Genomic DNA, 15,696 nt, shown 5'->3' on the forward strand with positions numbered 1-15,696 from the left:
GCCCACCAGAATGGTTGGAGGGTAATTCATTCTTATGGAGGCAGAAGTGTGTGGGCAAAAATGTCTAGCTTATAACATGCAATGCCTGTTAAAAGAGAGTGACCAAAGAGGCTATGAAATGGAAGACACGTCCTCCCAAGCATACACAACTTCTTTTTTAAAGAAGTGCTTTTTGCAACTGACACCAATATCCCAGAAAAACTGGCATGCAACTTCCTGACATGGTCATCTATAGATTTTCTTAAAAACAGACACAAGGGCATTTAAAGCAGCATTTTTTGCCCTTCACACATTTTTCACGCATTTTTTGCCCTTCACACATGCACACCAACAGCAGGGGAGATAAGCAAAAGCACTTCAACTGGCATGCATGAAATCAGTCTTGGAAGTGGTGGGCAATTCCATCCGCATCCTCCTTCCTACCCCTGACCCAGAGCAAATGCAGAGGCCAGACGCGAGTTCCAGCAACTGCTAATCCAGAAGTTTCTTCTCTCTCCAAGCCTTCCCCATCATGGGCTCCAATTCAGCTGGGAATTTTATTTGGCTCCTTTTTTGTAACTGTTGAAGCACTTAAGGATGACTTTAGAAGTCTAGGGTAATTTGGAAACTGCAATAAAAACACTCTGCCTGCAAATATGCAGCTCCTTGAGCCTCTCCTCCCCCCCCCCCCCCCCGCCGCCTGCCTGCAATAAGGTCTGAAACAAATTATACAAAAGGGGATGTAACATACCAATGAAACCCAACACCTATGTCTAGTACCCCCTCTGACGTAGCAGCTTGATCGATTGGGGGGGGGTATTGTTCACACAGATGCAGAGAAAGGAAAAGAACTCTAAAAACACAGGATGGAGGTGAGCAACAGAAGATGTATTTGGTCTAGAAATATGCAGTTGGCTGCAAATCTACTGTGAGGGACAGGGGATATCGCGAAGTCCCTCCCCTCCTGAGTTCAAGCCCGTCCCCGAGCAAAGGGGAAAGCAGGGAGAGTTCCGATTCCAGTGGGGAAGCAGGAAGTCGTGTCCGAGGCTCAGGCAAGGTAGAGGAGCCAGGGTCCCAGGTGGGACAGGAAGGGGCAAGCAAGGGGGGAAGACCCATCCCTCCAACTCCAGAATTACGCAGGAAGAGGAGGGGCAAGAGGATGGGTCTGCCAAAGCTTTTGTGTTGGAGAAAGACGCGCCAAAAGCCATTAGGAGGTTCTGAAACCGACTGACAACATCGCTCCGTGTAAATAGCAATGACTTGAGCACTGTAAATACGCAGCACCAATAAAAGAATAAAATGCAGAGCTGCGTAGCGTCGTTACTCTGAAGTAGTCCACTCCGGCCACTGTGACAGCAACCTCCTAATCATTTTTGGGCTACTTCGGAGTTGCCGGGATGAGCGTGTCCGAGGCGGAGAAGTGGCGGCAGATCGCTGAGCAAGCCCAGCTAGAACTGCAACAGCTGTCGCTGCAGGCGCAGGGAGAATTGAAGGCAGCTAAAGAGGAGACTAAGAAGGTCCAGGACGACCGGCTACAACTTGCGGAACAGGTGAGAGAGCTCCAGGAAAAAGAGCAGCATTTAAGGGCGGTGGCGGTAGACCTCCAAAACAAGCTGGATGCAGAGAAAAACAAGGCGGGAGGGGCTCCCCAAGTCCAAGTGCTGCCAGGAAGGAGAGCAGGGACCCTTGTAAGCAAGTTCAATGGAGACCCGAAGGAGTTTCAGGGCTTTGAGACTGAGATCGTGTATGCTCTTGAGCTGCACCAGAATGAGTTCCCCGATGATGAGCACAGAGTAGCGTTTATTGTGGAACATCTCACCGGAGCAGCCAGGGAGTGGCTAAGACCATTAATCGCAACCAAGAATCCTTGCATGAAAAATGTCCAACAATTTCTAGAAGGTTTGAGGACGATGTATTCGTCCGATAGTCATTTGGACCAGACTAAGGAGGAACTGCATAATTTACGCCAAGGAAATATGACAGTTCGCGCATATTGGGCGAAATTCACCATGCTGGTGCACAGACTGGGGTGGGTTTTGGATTCGCCTCCCATGCAAGCTGCGTTTTACTTGGGTTTGAGCGAGGAGGTGAAGGATGAACTCTCGAGAGGTCCAAAGCCCAGTACTATGGATCAGCTGAGCAAAGCAGCTCTGGCGGTGGGGGTGAGGCAGGAATCCCGGTGGAACGACAAGCAAGCGACGCGCGCAAAGCGGGCTTGGTTCCCACGGTCGCAGGAGAAGCCACTCCCTCAACAACCCTTTCAGGCCACGCCTGGAGCCAGCCAGGACCAGGAGCCCATGCAGATTGATAGCGCGCGCGCGCGGGCTTTTCAAACCCCAGCGGCGCCAAGACGCAAGGAGGGAAGGGGCGGGAATTGCTTTCTCTGCAACTCACCCCAGCATCTCGTCAGAGACTGCCCACATCGCAGGGAGTGGCAAGGAAAGGCGGGAACGGTGGTGCCCTCCCCCACTGACGCAGCACCACAGCAGGGAAACGGGAAAGCCTGGCTGCAGGAGACAAGGGGCAGCAGCCAGGCACAGTCAGCAGACAACAGCCCCAGCCCGCCCACCCGCACAGAGAGGTGCAGAGCCAGCCCACCCCTCCCAGAGCAGGAGTGGTTCTAGAAGTGACGCTAACGCTCCCAAATGGCTATCCCCTGACGGTCCTCGCCTTAATTGACAGTGGGGCGTCCGCCAACTTCTTCTCGAGAAGCTTTGCAGAAGAGCACCAAATCCAGCTTTTGCAGTTGGATTTTCCTCTGCACGTAGCAACCATTGACGGCAGGGAGCTGCTGGGAGGGGCCATCACACATCAAACCCCCCCCATGAGAATGACGGTGGGAAGGCACTCAGAGACACTGGCGTTCAACGTCACCACCATCTCAGACCCCCCCATCGTCTTGGGCATGAGCTGGCTGGCGCGCCACGACCCCTCCATCAGTTGGCACCAGAGGTGCATCACGTTTGGGTCAGACTTTTGTCTGGAACATTGCATGCAGCACCAACCAGGGGAGGGGCCTCCGATAGCCACGGTGGCCACCATGCATATCAAAGGGGGTGAGGCAATACCCAAGCAGTACTGGGACCTGCAGGAGGTCTTCAGCGAAGCGGAGTCCGACCACCTACCCCCGCACAGGCCTTTTGACTGCCAGATCAACCTGGTGCCAGGGGCGACGATACCCCCAGCCAAGCTGTACGCCATGTCAGACCAGGAGCTGGAGGATTTGCGCGCTTTCATCGACAAGAACCTCAAGCGGGGGTTCATAAGGGAAAGCAAGGCAGCAGGGGGCAGCCCGGTCTTCTGGGTGGACAAGAAAGACACGCAACAGCGCCGTCTTGTGGTGGACTTTAGACGGCTGAATTCGGTGACAGAGCCCGTGGCTTTCCCCATGCCCAGAGTGGATGATCTCCTGACAGCGGCACGCAGGGGCAAGATTTTCACCAAGCTGGACCTAAGGGGGGCGTACAACTTGATCAGGATCCGGGAAGGAGATGAATGGAAAACCACGATGTTCACGCCTCTGGGCTCTTTTGAATATCTGGTGATGCCCTTCGGTTTGCAAGGGGGCTCAGCATGCTTCCAGGCCTTCATGCACCACGTCCTGGGGTCCCTCCTCTTCAGGAAATGCTTGGTCTTCCTAGATGACATCCTTATCTACTCGAATGACCCAGTGCAGCATGTGAAAGATGTCAGAGAGGTGTTGCAACGCCTGAAGGAGAACCACCTGTATGTGAAGCTGGAGAAGTGCAAGTTTCACACCAAAGAGGTGGACTTCCTGGGCTACAAGCTGTCAGACAAGGGGCTGGCGATGGACAAGGACAAGGTGCAGGCCATCCTGGACTGGCACAGCCCCAGGACGCGCAAAGATGCCCAACGCCTACTAGGCTTCGCTAACTTCTACAGGAAGTTCATCAAGAACTTCTCTCGCGTTACGGCTCCCATCACGGACTGCCTGAGAGGCAAGCAGAAGTTCAAGTGGACACCAGAGGCGCAAGCAGCGTTCGAAAGCCTCAAGAGAGTGTTCGCCTCAGACCAAAACCTGTTCCATGTGGTGCAGGACGCGCCCCTACGCATTGAGACAGATGCTTCTGAAAAAGCTGTGGGCGCAATTTTGTTGCAACTGGACGCCAACAGGGAGTGGAGACCCTGTGCCTTCTTCTCCAGGAAGCTGACACAGCCTGAACGCAACTACACAGTGTTTGATAGGGAACTTCTTGCGATCTACGCTGCGTTCCAGCACTGGCGACACTTCCTGGTGGGCGCGAAGCACCCCATCCAGGTGTGCACAGACCACAAGAACCTGGAGTTCTGGAGAACTGCCAGGGTGCTCAACCAGCGGCAGATACGGTGGGCAGAGTTCTTCTCGAACTTCAACTTCTCCATCCACTACATCCCGGGGGAGCAGAATGTCAGGGCGGATGCCCTCTCCCGCAAGCCAGAGTACATGGAGGAGGAGGCGCCACCAGCCCCAAGGCACATTTTCCCCCCGTCGGCATGGTCCTGCGGAGCAGCTGTGGTGAGCGAGGCAGAACTCACAGCACTGACGGCAGCGGATGAATTTGCCAACCGCATCTTCAGAGAACTGAGAGGGGGGAGGGAGCAGGCAAAAGACTTTGCAGAACGCAGAGGGCTGCTTTTCTACAAGGGTGCGCTGTACCTACCCACCACCCAGCTTCGACGTACGGTCCTCAAGCAGATGCACGACAACCCTACAGCGGGGCATTTTGGAAGGGACAAAACCGCTCACCTAGTCATGAGACACTTCTGGTGGCCAGGGGTGCGGGAAGATGTTCGAGACTATGTAAGGGGCTGTACCACCTGCCAGCGGGCGAAGGTGGTCAGAGCAGCGCCACCAGGGTTGCTGGAGCCCTTAGCCACACCACACAGGCCGTGGGAAGTGGTGTCCATGGACTTCATCACAGATCTGCCTTCGTCCAGGGGTAAGACTGCAGTGTTGGTGGTGGTGGACCTTATGTCCAAAATGTGTCACTTTATACCGTGTGCCAGGGCAGTCTCGGCAGAAGAGACAGCCAAACTGTTTGTTGATCACATTTTCAGACTGCATGGATTACCTTTAAGGGTTATTTCGGATCGTGGCCGCCAATTTGTTTCCAGGTTCTGGCGGCGGCTCATGAACCTCCTGCAGGTGGAGGTCAGCTTGTCGACGGCTAGACACCCGCAGACCAACGGACAAGCGGAGAGGGTCAACGCCATTCTGCAGCAGTACCTGAGATGCTACGTCAGCCAGCGGCAAACGGACTGGGTGGATCGCTTGCCACTAGCAGAATTTGCCTACAACAATGCAGTGCACGTCTCCACAGGGGTGTCGCCCTTTAAGGCCAATTACGGGCGCGACCTCAGATCTTTCCCAGAGAGGGAGAGGGAGGAGGAGGAGGAGGAGGGCCCACAGGCTGAGGATTGGGCAGAGGAACTGGAGACGGTGCACCAGCAGCTCAGAGAACACTTGGAGAGGGCCAAGGAAGCGTACAAAAAGGGGGCAGATCGCCACAGGCGACAAGGGGAGGTCATCAGGGTGGGGGACAAGGTGTGGTTGTCCTCGGAGGGCCTTCCCACCAGAGGGAGGTGCAAAAAGCTGGCACCCAAAAGGCTGGGCCCCTTCACGGTCACGCAACAGGTAAACCCGGTGGCATACAGGCTGGCACTGCCAGAGGACATGAGGGTGCATCCAGTGTTTCATAGATCGCTGCTGTCGCCGTACAGGGAAAGCAGCAGGCTCCGAGACAGCGAACAAACCCCCGAGGGAGGGGGGGAGAGGGAAGGCAGGGAGCAACTCAATGAGGCCACGGCCATCCTGGATTCAAGGTGGGGGGTGGGGGGACTGGAGTACCTCATGGCATGGGAGGATGCTCCACCGTCCCAGAATGAATGGGTCCCAGCCACTCAGATACAGGAGGAATTCTTGGTGGAAGAATTTCACGCCCTCTTTCCCCACAGACCCAAGCCCTGGCACATGGAAAGGGAGGGGGAGGAGGAGGAGGCACGGGAGAGCAGCTCACCATGGCGCTGGGAAGCGGAGTTTGAGGAACCAGAGGATGAGGTATGGGTGTCACCGAGATCCACCCAGTCAGAGGAAGGAGCAGATTGGCAGAACGTTTTTACCCCCACCAGCTCTGACGCCACGGACTTTTTGGGATTCCCGTCCGCCCAGGCGGAAGGGGGGGGCTCGCAGGACTGGGGGGAGGTATTCACACCAACGGGCTCGGAGAGCACTGAGTTCTTAGGCTTCCAGTCGTCACCGACACATGGGGGGGGCCTGGGGAGGGGTGAAGGAGAGCTTGGGAGGGGGGTGGATGTGAGGGACAGGGGATATCGCGAAGTCCCTCCCCTCCTGAGTTCAAGCCCGTCCCCGAGCAAAGGGGAAAGCAGGGAGAGTTCCGATTCCAGTGGGGAAGCAGGAAGTCGTGTCCGAGGCTCAGGCAAGGTAGAGGAGCCAGGGTCCCAGGTGGGACAGGAAGGGGCAAGCAAGGGGGGAAGACCCATCCCTCCAACTCCAGAATTACGCAGGAAGAGGAGGGGCAAGAGGATGGGTCTGCCAAAGCTTTTGTGTTGGAGAAAGACGCGCCAAAAGCCATTAGGAGGTTCTGAAACCGACTGACAACATCGCTCCGTGTAAATAGCAATGACTTGAGCACTGTAAATACGCAGCACCAATAAAAGAATAAAATGCAGAGCTGCGTAGCGTCGTTACTCTGAAGTAGTCCACTCCGGCCACTGTGACATCTACAAACCACTTAACTCTACTTATTCCTTTGAACAGTTCTGAAAGAACTCATTAACTAGCCCTACTTATTGTTAACAGAGCATTCTGTGCGTATTCCAAGCAAGCAAGAGAAATGTGCGGAATTCAGCAAAGGGTGTGGAATTCAGAAGCTTTACAAATCTCAGATTTCACTTTTAACCAAAAAAAAAAAGTGGTTGGCGGGGTGTTGTTTTGGCGAAAACACAGACACAAAACTGGGTCCCGTGGTCTGATAAAATCTCCTAAACTGAGGAGAAGGGAGAGAAAGCCTTAATAGCATGTCTAGTAGCCAAGGTACACAACATTGCATCTATGCAAATATTACATTTGTGTAATTTATGCCGGTTGCGTAACTCAGAATTTCGCACTGAGGCAGAACATACTGTATACTAAGAAGGGTTTTAGGGGGTATGGGGGAGTTAAGTGATGCTATTCCATGCCAATACTTGATTTATCAATCTATTGTAGGCTGGGTGGCACCTGCAACACATTTACCACATTATAAATGTTTAAAAGCAGCAGTAAAATATATATTTTAGCATCAAGGAAATTTTTGTAGTTCCTCTCTGGAAAAAAGCTATATGGGTGGTTTTAAGAAATCTACTTACTTAAGACTTGGGAGGTCGGGGGATCCAGCACAGACTCTAAATCCACAGTGATCAATGCTGCAGTCCAGTGCACACTTACTTGGGAATAAGTCCCATCCATAGGCTCAGGTTGGCAGTGTGCCTAATTCTGCATTTAACTGTAGCCTTACTACTGGGCCTTGAGCCAAAGTTCATTGTCATGATGGGCAAATCTAGTTAAGTTTAATGGTTTTGCAGACTTTTCAGAGCATCCTTGTCTTCACTCTGAAGCAATACAAGGGAGCCAATTAAAGGGTTGGGGGGGGGGTTGAGTCGTATAAACTCCTGAAACTTTCACACACAAGTCTAGACTAAAAGGCTCTTACATAGCCCAAAATGAGAAGTGGAGACGTTTGTAGCCCATATAAACGAAGCATCCGAGATCTGGTGTATTTAAAAAAAAAGAGGAAAAACCCAACAGCAACTTCTAGCTTCAGCATTTCGTTTACCGAGTCCCACGAGAAGGAAAGGCGTGAGTAATTAAGCAATAGACTTGAATCACTTATAGCGCTGCCAAGTCCAAACCACAAAGCAAACCAGTTGGCGTAAATCATTAGGCGATTAACAGCTCAGGAGGAAGAAATACCAGTAGTTTCTGGGCTATGGAAAGAGATGTTTTCTTTTCTTTTCTTAAACACACACAGCCAGAAGGTACAGTACATTTAATCGCTATGAGAAACTGACAAGACTCGACAGTACCTTCCCAGTTCCTTCCCGAGACCTGACACTCAACAGAAGCTCACACGCAGAAGAAGATGCTTTTAATTCTTTTGCTTTCCACTTGCTTCTAACTTTTTGTTGCTTTTACTGTATGGTTTAATGGTTTCATATTGTTGCAAACCGCTGTGATATAGTTTTTACGATACAGCGGTATATAAATATACAGTACCCCCAACCCCAATATACACACACGCGGTGATAATGCAACCGAGAACCTCTCGCTTCTGTAGCAGCCAGCCAACGTGAGCGATCTTGTTCGGTTCTCTCTTCTCGCTGCCTACCTGCATACATGCACGCGCACGCTCTCCTCTCCAGCGCTCCACTCGCGAGCGCGTCTGCTCCCCAGCCGGTGCGCTTCGAGAAGGCATTTAAAGCAGGGTGCTAGAAGGAGGACGCGGAGAAGCGCGGCTTCTGTCCGGGGTGTTTTGTCTGAGCTTCCAGCGCCACCTGCCGGGCAGAAGCAGCAACGCAGCCACTCGCCCCCCAAAGAACCCGAGCTGAGCCAAAGCGTTATAAAGGATATGTATTCCGAGCGCCCCCAACCCGCCCCGGCCGCTCCTTCCAGACTGGAGTTCCCACCACCAACACCCTTCGAAAACGTTTCTCTTTTTAATTTGGCCAAAACGCTTATCCGATCGCTTAGCAACAGTTTCGCTGACTTTTCTGCTTTCCACTGCACAATTTATGAGCTGCCTTTCTTGAGTTGGCAGGAGCCAAGAAACTCCGCCGCTCTGAATTTATTTCAGTTTATTTGCAGTCACCCAGACCTTGAGGAAAAAGAAGAAGAAAAAGCGTCTTTCAGACGCGTCGATCCCCGGCCAGAGAATCATTTCGCACACAATGAAAACGAAACGCAATCTTGCACAGCTCTAGAACACACACAAAAACTATTGAGTCCAAACCTGCTGAAACGAGCAAACGTGAGCAATTGCCCCCACAACAAAACTACCGACTGGAAAGGAGAAACTTACATATAAGGAGCTGTTGCACAGCCAGAGAAGGCGCGGGATGAGGGCGAGAGAGAGAAGCAGCGAAATAGCTTCCGACGCCAAGCCAGTGTAAAGCAGTTGCGACCAGGGATTTCCCTTGCCCACGTCGAGAGGGATTCCTTGCCCACCCCCGCAACCCCCACTCAGCTTGATAAAAATGGGGCGCAGGAACTAAAGATCCCCAGGGGCAAACGATGCGCACTTTTCTTTTTAAACGCCACGATTCTAAGCAATCGCCAACGGAGAGAAACAGGCAGCAAACCAGCAATTATTTGTGTGTGCAGAGCTGCAGAAGCAAGAGCTGATGATAAGCCGTCGGGTGCCACGCTCGTCTTTGATTTCCTCCACCTTCCCTCCCTCCTGAATCATCTGCCCTTTATGGGGAAAGCTGACCAGAGACCCTCGACGACCTCCTGCCATCAAATCCGATTCCACCGAGGACATCGCCCCGCGCGCGCGCCCCATAAAATCCACGGTTCCGCCGCAGGGAGCCCGCGCGCTCCGGCTCGCGCACACGCCCGCCCGCCCGTACCGCCAGCCCCGGCGCAAGGGCTCGGCCGGCACGAGGCGAGAAAGGACTCCCTCTCCGCCGCGTGCGCACAGACCAGGGCTGGCGGGGAGGGCGGCGGCGGCGACGGAGCCGGCTTCAGGAAGGAGGCAGCGGCAGCAGCGGAGGAAAAAGGTCCTGGGCACCTTGAGGCAGGGCGCGACCAACGGCAGGAGCGGTGGCGGCGTCGAGAGGAGCGGCGGCGGCGGCTGCTGCTGCTGCTACTACTTCTGCTGCTGAGGCTGTGGCTGGGCTGCGAGGGGTCGCTCCGTCCGGGAAGCCTCGCCTTCTCCGAGTGGGAAGAACCTCTCGCCAAGCGCGCTCCTTAAGAGAGGGCTGCTCCTAACTCCGCGCTCGCCTCTCGTAAGCGGTTACGAAACGGCGGCGGGAAAAGGTGGACGGCTGCCACGGGATGAGCTAGGCGCTCCTCTCCTCTCCCCTCTCCTCACTAGTAGGGGAAGAGCGAGCAGCGCCCGCTCGCCTGCTTGGAAAGGGGCGCATACCTCGCCGCATTCCTGAGGCATGAGGAGTCCCGCGCGAGCGCAGCAACAGCCCCCTCCGCGGAAGGGCTCGCGGGGGAGGGGGGCAAGGAGGGGGGAGGCGCGGGGGGAGGGGGCGGTGAGGGGGCAGCGGCCGCCCAGCCAAGAACACACGTAGCTGCTGCTCTCCGGGCTCCTCCGCGCCCAAGCCAAGCAGCAGCAGCGCGGCAGTGGCTTCTGGCTGAGCCAAGGACAGAGAAGCAGTCAGCCGCTGGGGACCTCCGGCGCTTAGTTCGCACCCGGGAGGCAGGCAGCGGGGGGGGGGGGATGTCCCCGAATCGCTGAGAGGAAAGATGTGGTTTTCCTTGAAAGGAGTTTGAAGTGGATATACTCGCGGGAAACTGAATGGCCCTGAATTTCTTCCGTGGGAGCACACCTTTTTTTTGCGAGGAGCTTATTTCGCGTGGGGAGCTCACGCATTCGGGAGTCAAGTGGTGTGAGACACGCGCCTTTCTAGAAAGTTCAATGTCTCCTTGGGCATTCAGAAGTTCTGCAAACTCGCGGGTGCGAAATTGAGTGAAAAGCAGTCATCTGTACTTGGTGAGCGGGCCGTGCCAAGCGCACAGGATTGCATTCCCTGGTGTTGGGGAGAGGGTGGGGGAACCCTCGAGTGTGAAACTTGGTGGGAACCCGGAGAATGCTGTTCTCCTGCGGGGAAATTAAACGTTGAGTGACGCCCTGAGAAGAGACCAAAATGCACGGGGTTTTCTCATCTCCTGTTTTGACGCCGCCTTCTTTCACGTGTTGTACACCCATTTCTAACCAATGCATACTAATCCTTCTTCTGCAAGGTCGCCCCTCACTCACTCACCTTTGAAGTCATCAAAGGTAAAAAAATAAACAAACACAACTCAGGAAGCGGCTGCCCAGTGCGTTTCTTTGGCTGAAACTGGCGCGCTTCACAACCCAGCTCAAGCTGAAGTACGTGGATTCCTGTCGACTTGCAAGTCCCACTGGGGAGGGAGCGGGGCTTCCACCCGGCTTAAATCTTCATTTAGTTTAGTTTGAGGCGGAAGGAGTGGCAGGAATGCAACGTCCAAGTTTGACCAACCATCATTTCCTCAGACCCTGGAATGTGGCGCCTCGTCCCCCTCGCCTTTCCTCTGAAGGAGAGCGCGCCTCTGCTCGCCAGCACGTGGGCCGGCCGGGCAGCCCGGGATTTGGGGCGGGAAAGGCGGGACAGAGTCTGACTAAAGGAGCTGCGCGAAGCCCGACATTCGTGGAAATTTTGGGGGAAAGCCTTCCAAGAGGGCTTCTAGTCATCAGCTCAGCAAAGCCCACTGGGCAACCAAGTCAGATGGGCGGGGTACAAATAATAAAATCACCACCACTACTACTGGTACTACTTGACAGCCCAGTCTGCGATTTTTACAGCTCATTGGGGGAGGGGGTCTTTCCTTCCACAACAAAGCATTAGAAAAACCAAAAAAAGTCTCGTCCTTAAAAAAAAACTGCCTCACACCGAATCGGTCCGTCTGGTTCAGTATTGCTTGCACTAACTGGCAGCGGCTCTCTGTGGGTTCCGACAAGGGGCATTTCCCAGGCCGACCTGGAAATGCTGGGGATTGAATCTGGGGCCTGCAGAACAGATGCTCTGCCGGCTGCCGCTGAGAAATGACCCTTCCGCGTTGTGAAGCCTCCAGAGGGGCGCCATTGAGCCTGTGCGCGCCCGCGAGAGAGAGCTGCCAAAACTGGGTCTTTGACCCGGGTGAAATAAAGCCTATTTTGGCCCCTGCCCAAAGTATCCCTAGACATTTACAATGATGTGCCACTAAAAGGAAAGATTGCAAAGAAGCTATGCTTCAGCGCCGGGAAGGGAAGAAAGGTTGCCGCTGTGTCCCCCTGCCGGAATAATGGAGCTCACCCTGCGAGGGGAAAGTGGTGAGAAAGGAAGAGCCGGAATCGAGCGGGGCTTTGAGAACTCCATGGCTTTCGGCCGCTTGTGCCCTAGGATTTATCCCCGTAGAGGCAATCGGAAAAGTGGACAGTATCCACCACCACCTACTTCCACCAACAGGACGCCTAGGCAGGACCCAGCGCCCTGCGGTTAGGCTGCTCCACTGGAAGAAACTTGAACGCAGCCGCTCTTCCCTGTCGAGGTAGAAAAGCCACGATTAGGACCGCACGGGAAAGAGGGAGAGGCAGCAGTTGCCTCGTCGGCCCGTGTAAAAACCAAAGTGAACAGCTATGCTTCTTGAGAACATTGCAGAACAGTCATCTGCAAGCTGGTCTACGGGCCCCTGCCTTCTCTGAAGCCAAGGCCTAGCTCTCTCCTGGCTTTTTTCAGACTGCGAGCTGAGGGCTCAGCCTGACTGAGACCGGACATTCGCGCCTGCTCCCTGCTCATAGAAAACGAGGGCGTAAGGGAGCGGGGAATACTAGAAAATTTATCCCTGCCCTCTAGCCTTCTGTGCGCAGGGATCCATCCATTGACTTGATGATGGACAAGCATTCCATCAGTTATGCCTCCACCGCCTCAGCCCTGGAAAGATGGGAAATGCACGCGTTTATCTTCCTCACACTCCTTAGGCTAAAAACAGAGAAGCGCGAGAGCCCAGCGAAGAGTGTCGCTACTCACAGCGGCAGATCCACACCATATAGTTAAGGCACATTCGATGCACGTGTAAAGCGCATGGCTTCGCCCCCAAAAGAATCATGGAAGCGCTTTCAATGTATGGTGCGCATTTGCACTAAATCCCAGAGAAGGCGGGGTATTTATAATCCTCGCAACAACACCCCCCAAAAAATAAAATAATCCCCGTAAGTGAAACCTAGGCGCAACTCCTCTTGGCCAAGCTCGTGTCCAGAATCTACCCGAGAAGCGACAGAATTCTGTACGTCTCTGGTAACGCAGCGCACACCTTAGAATAAGTCCACCTTTATACGCGGGCGCGCGTGCCGAGTCCTGAAACACAACATGCATCCAGGTACAGAAAAGGGAAAGTGGGCAAGAAAGGGAAAGAGATCCTGGAAGAAAAAGGATAGGTGGACAGCACGTGCACTCCGAAACTGTCGGTGCTGCCGCCCTTCGCCTACTTACAGCCAGTCGCGAAGGATGGTGAAGATACGCCTCCCTTGTACCTGGGAGAAGCGTTGCCCCCAACGAGGCCCGCTTCCCCCTACCCTGCCCGTGCTTTCTCTCGGTCCCAACGACGCATCAGGCGAGGCTCCTCCATGCAGCCAATTCTCCCAAGACATTGCTCCGCGCCCCGCCCCCCCCCCGCGTGCAGGCTCTAACCTTACCTGGGTTTGGAAAGAAGACGGGAAGTGCGGGGCGCGCAGGGAAAAAGTTGCCCCGGAAGCTCCGCTGCGCGCCTACCTCCACACCCGCGCAGGTGTGCCTTATTCTTATTACCAAACCCTCACCCAAGCGCTCGGCTACGTTGCAGTCCTACAGGCGGCGCCAAGGCAAGGAGGCGCAGCGTCAAAAGCGGCGCTTTTCTTCGCGCTCCCCCCTCCCCTCCGCCGCCGCGTTATTCAGCAGCGACTCGGAAGCGCCTGCGAGTTTGGCGGAACCGGGAGACAGGGGCAGGGCGAGACCCGGGAGGGAGAAAGAGGGTGTGGAGGAGAGCGGGGGAAGAAACGGAAACGGAGGAGAACCCTGGCCAAGCAAGCCTCGTCTCTTCGCGCAGACTCCCCGATCCTTCCGACTCCCGCCTTGACATTCAAAGCAACCACGTACGCGTTGCTCGCTGGCGTTGGTCCTTCGCTCCGCGCGGGTTATTGCTCAAGAATGATTATCTCCAGTATTGCTGCCGCCGCTGCTTCTGCTGCACCCACCGCGCTCTGCTGGCCGAGGGAAAGATAAACCGCCCTTCCGAGATCGAGAGGTCCCAGCTTCCCAGAACTGCCACAACCAGAGAGCTCCCACTCAGACACCAGAAATGGGTTTCCTTTTTGCCGGGGACCGTTTAGAAGGGCTTCTATTTAACCCTCCTCTGCGCGGAATTCCGTGTAGGAGGGGGAAACGGGAGCAAGGTCTATTTGTTGTCCAATAGCCCTCCCTAGTGGCCGTTGCTGTTATTTCAATCAACAGGAAAGCTTGCCCTATCCATCCACCTTTTCCATCTCGCAATAAGGTATAGCTAACAGCTAGGTTTGGGGTGTTGTTGCCTGGCGCAACAGCATCAAAGCCGCATTTCCTTCCGCCACCCCCCTCACTACACGACAAGAACTTAAAGAAAAGTCTCTAAGTTAGCGGGGGAAGAATTGGATGACATTGACACGTATCATAGACTCCTGTGAGGGCATGAACTATCGTGCCAAATCTCATAAGGATGGTTGCAGTATCCTCTCCTACATTGGCAGCTTTTACAGCTTGGGAGTGGGTAAAAAAAGACAAATCACACAATCTCCCTATATGTTCTGTGGGCAATTGGTCTGAAAATAGCAGGCATGAGAGATACCCCAAACAGGTCCAGAGGCAACTTTGTACTGTTGTTGTTGTTTAGTCGTTTAGTCGTGTCCGACTCTTCGTGACCCCATGGACCATAGCACGCCAGGCACTCCTATCTTCCACTGCCTCCCGCAGTTTGGTCAAACTCATGTTCGTAGCTTCGAGAACACTGTCCAACCATCTTGTCCTCTGTCGTCCCCTTCTCCTAGTGCCCTCAATCTTTCCCAACAGGGTCTTTTCCAAGGATTCTTCTCTTCTCATGAGGTGGCCAAACTTTGTACTAAGCACCTTTAAATTTTATAATTTAAACTAAAAGGGGTTTGGTTTCTTTCCTGTGTTTTTGCTTGTGGGCACAAATTCAGTGGCATTGTCTTGGGTGACACTGCAAACAGAAGCTGCAAGCAAATTGCTTTTTATTTGAGGAGCGGGCTGGTTGGGGCATGGGGAACTTCTTGATATGATCTAGATCAGGCACCCCCATGATCCCTAGCTAACAGGACCAGTGGTCAGAGATGATGGGAATTGTAGTCCAAAACATCTGGAGGGCCAAAGTTTGGGGGTGCCTGATCTAGATGGATACTACCCACTGATTCATTCCTATGTATGAATTTGACTTAAAAAGTTACAGAGAAATAAAATAATGCAACTTTTGAATGACAGGCTTACAATTCTGATGACACTTTTGGGGGTGCTTTTATTCTTGGGCCACATTCTGCTGTCTGCCGAAATAACTTTTACACTTTCCAGAACCTACCTTTCCCTCGGCAATAAATTACTGAAGACATTTGAACAACTAAATTTGTGTAAATAGCACAAGTAATTAAGCAGCAATAGATTCCATCCCTCCCCACCAATAGACATTTTGAGTAATGTAAGTGCCACACCAAAACAAATCGGAGAAATTAATCATTCACTTCTCTTGCTCTCAAACACGGAACTGCTGTTCTAGTGAATGCTCTGTGTGCCTATTTTTCAGGTTGTCACACTATATTCCTAACTATATTACTGAGATAAAAAATCCTTCCAGTAGCACCTTAGAGACCAACTAAGTTTGTCATAGGTATGAGCTTTCGTGTGCATGCACACTTCTTCAGATATCTAAGGTCTCTAAGGTGCTACTGGAAGGATTTTTTATTTTTA

General features: G+C 53.5%; 1 protein-coding gene across 14 annotated transcripts in view; it reads right to left on the reverse strand.

The window, feature by feature from the left end:
• COL12A1 (collagen type XII alpha 1 chain) overlaps window positions 1-14,064 on the reverse strand; it is a 119,139-nt gene extending 105,075 nt beyond the window's left edge. For 5 of the 14 annotated variants that reach the window (XM_035109590.2, XM_035109598.2, XM_035109595.2 and 2 more), the window contains exon 1: window positions 13,843-14,064. The gene's annotated coding sequence lies outside the window, so the exon portion shown is untranslated. Of the gene's footprint in view, window positions 1-8,366; window positions 8,590-9,767; window positions 10,079-13,403; window positions 13,570-13,842 lie in introns of those variants that run through there. The other 9 variants (XM_035109599.2, XM_035109592.2, XM_035109601.2 and 6 more) reach the window with 9 other exon arrangements.
• Between the last annotated feature and the right edge of the window lie 1,632 nt (window positions 14,065-15,696).

This window comes from Zootoca vivipara, chromosome 3 (genome assembly GCF_963506605.1).
Source record: "Zootoca vivipara chromosome 3, rZooViv1.1, whole genome shotgun sequence".
Taxonomy (NCBI): domain Eukaryota; kingdom Metazoa; phylum Chordata; class Lepidosauria; order Squamata; family Lacertidae; genus Zootoca; species Zootoca vivipara.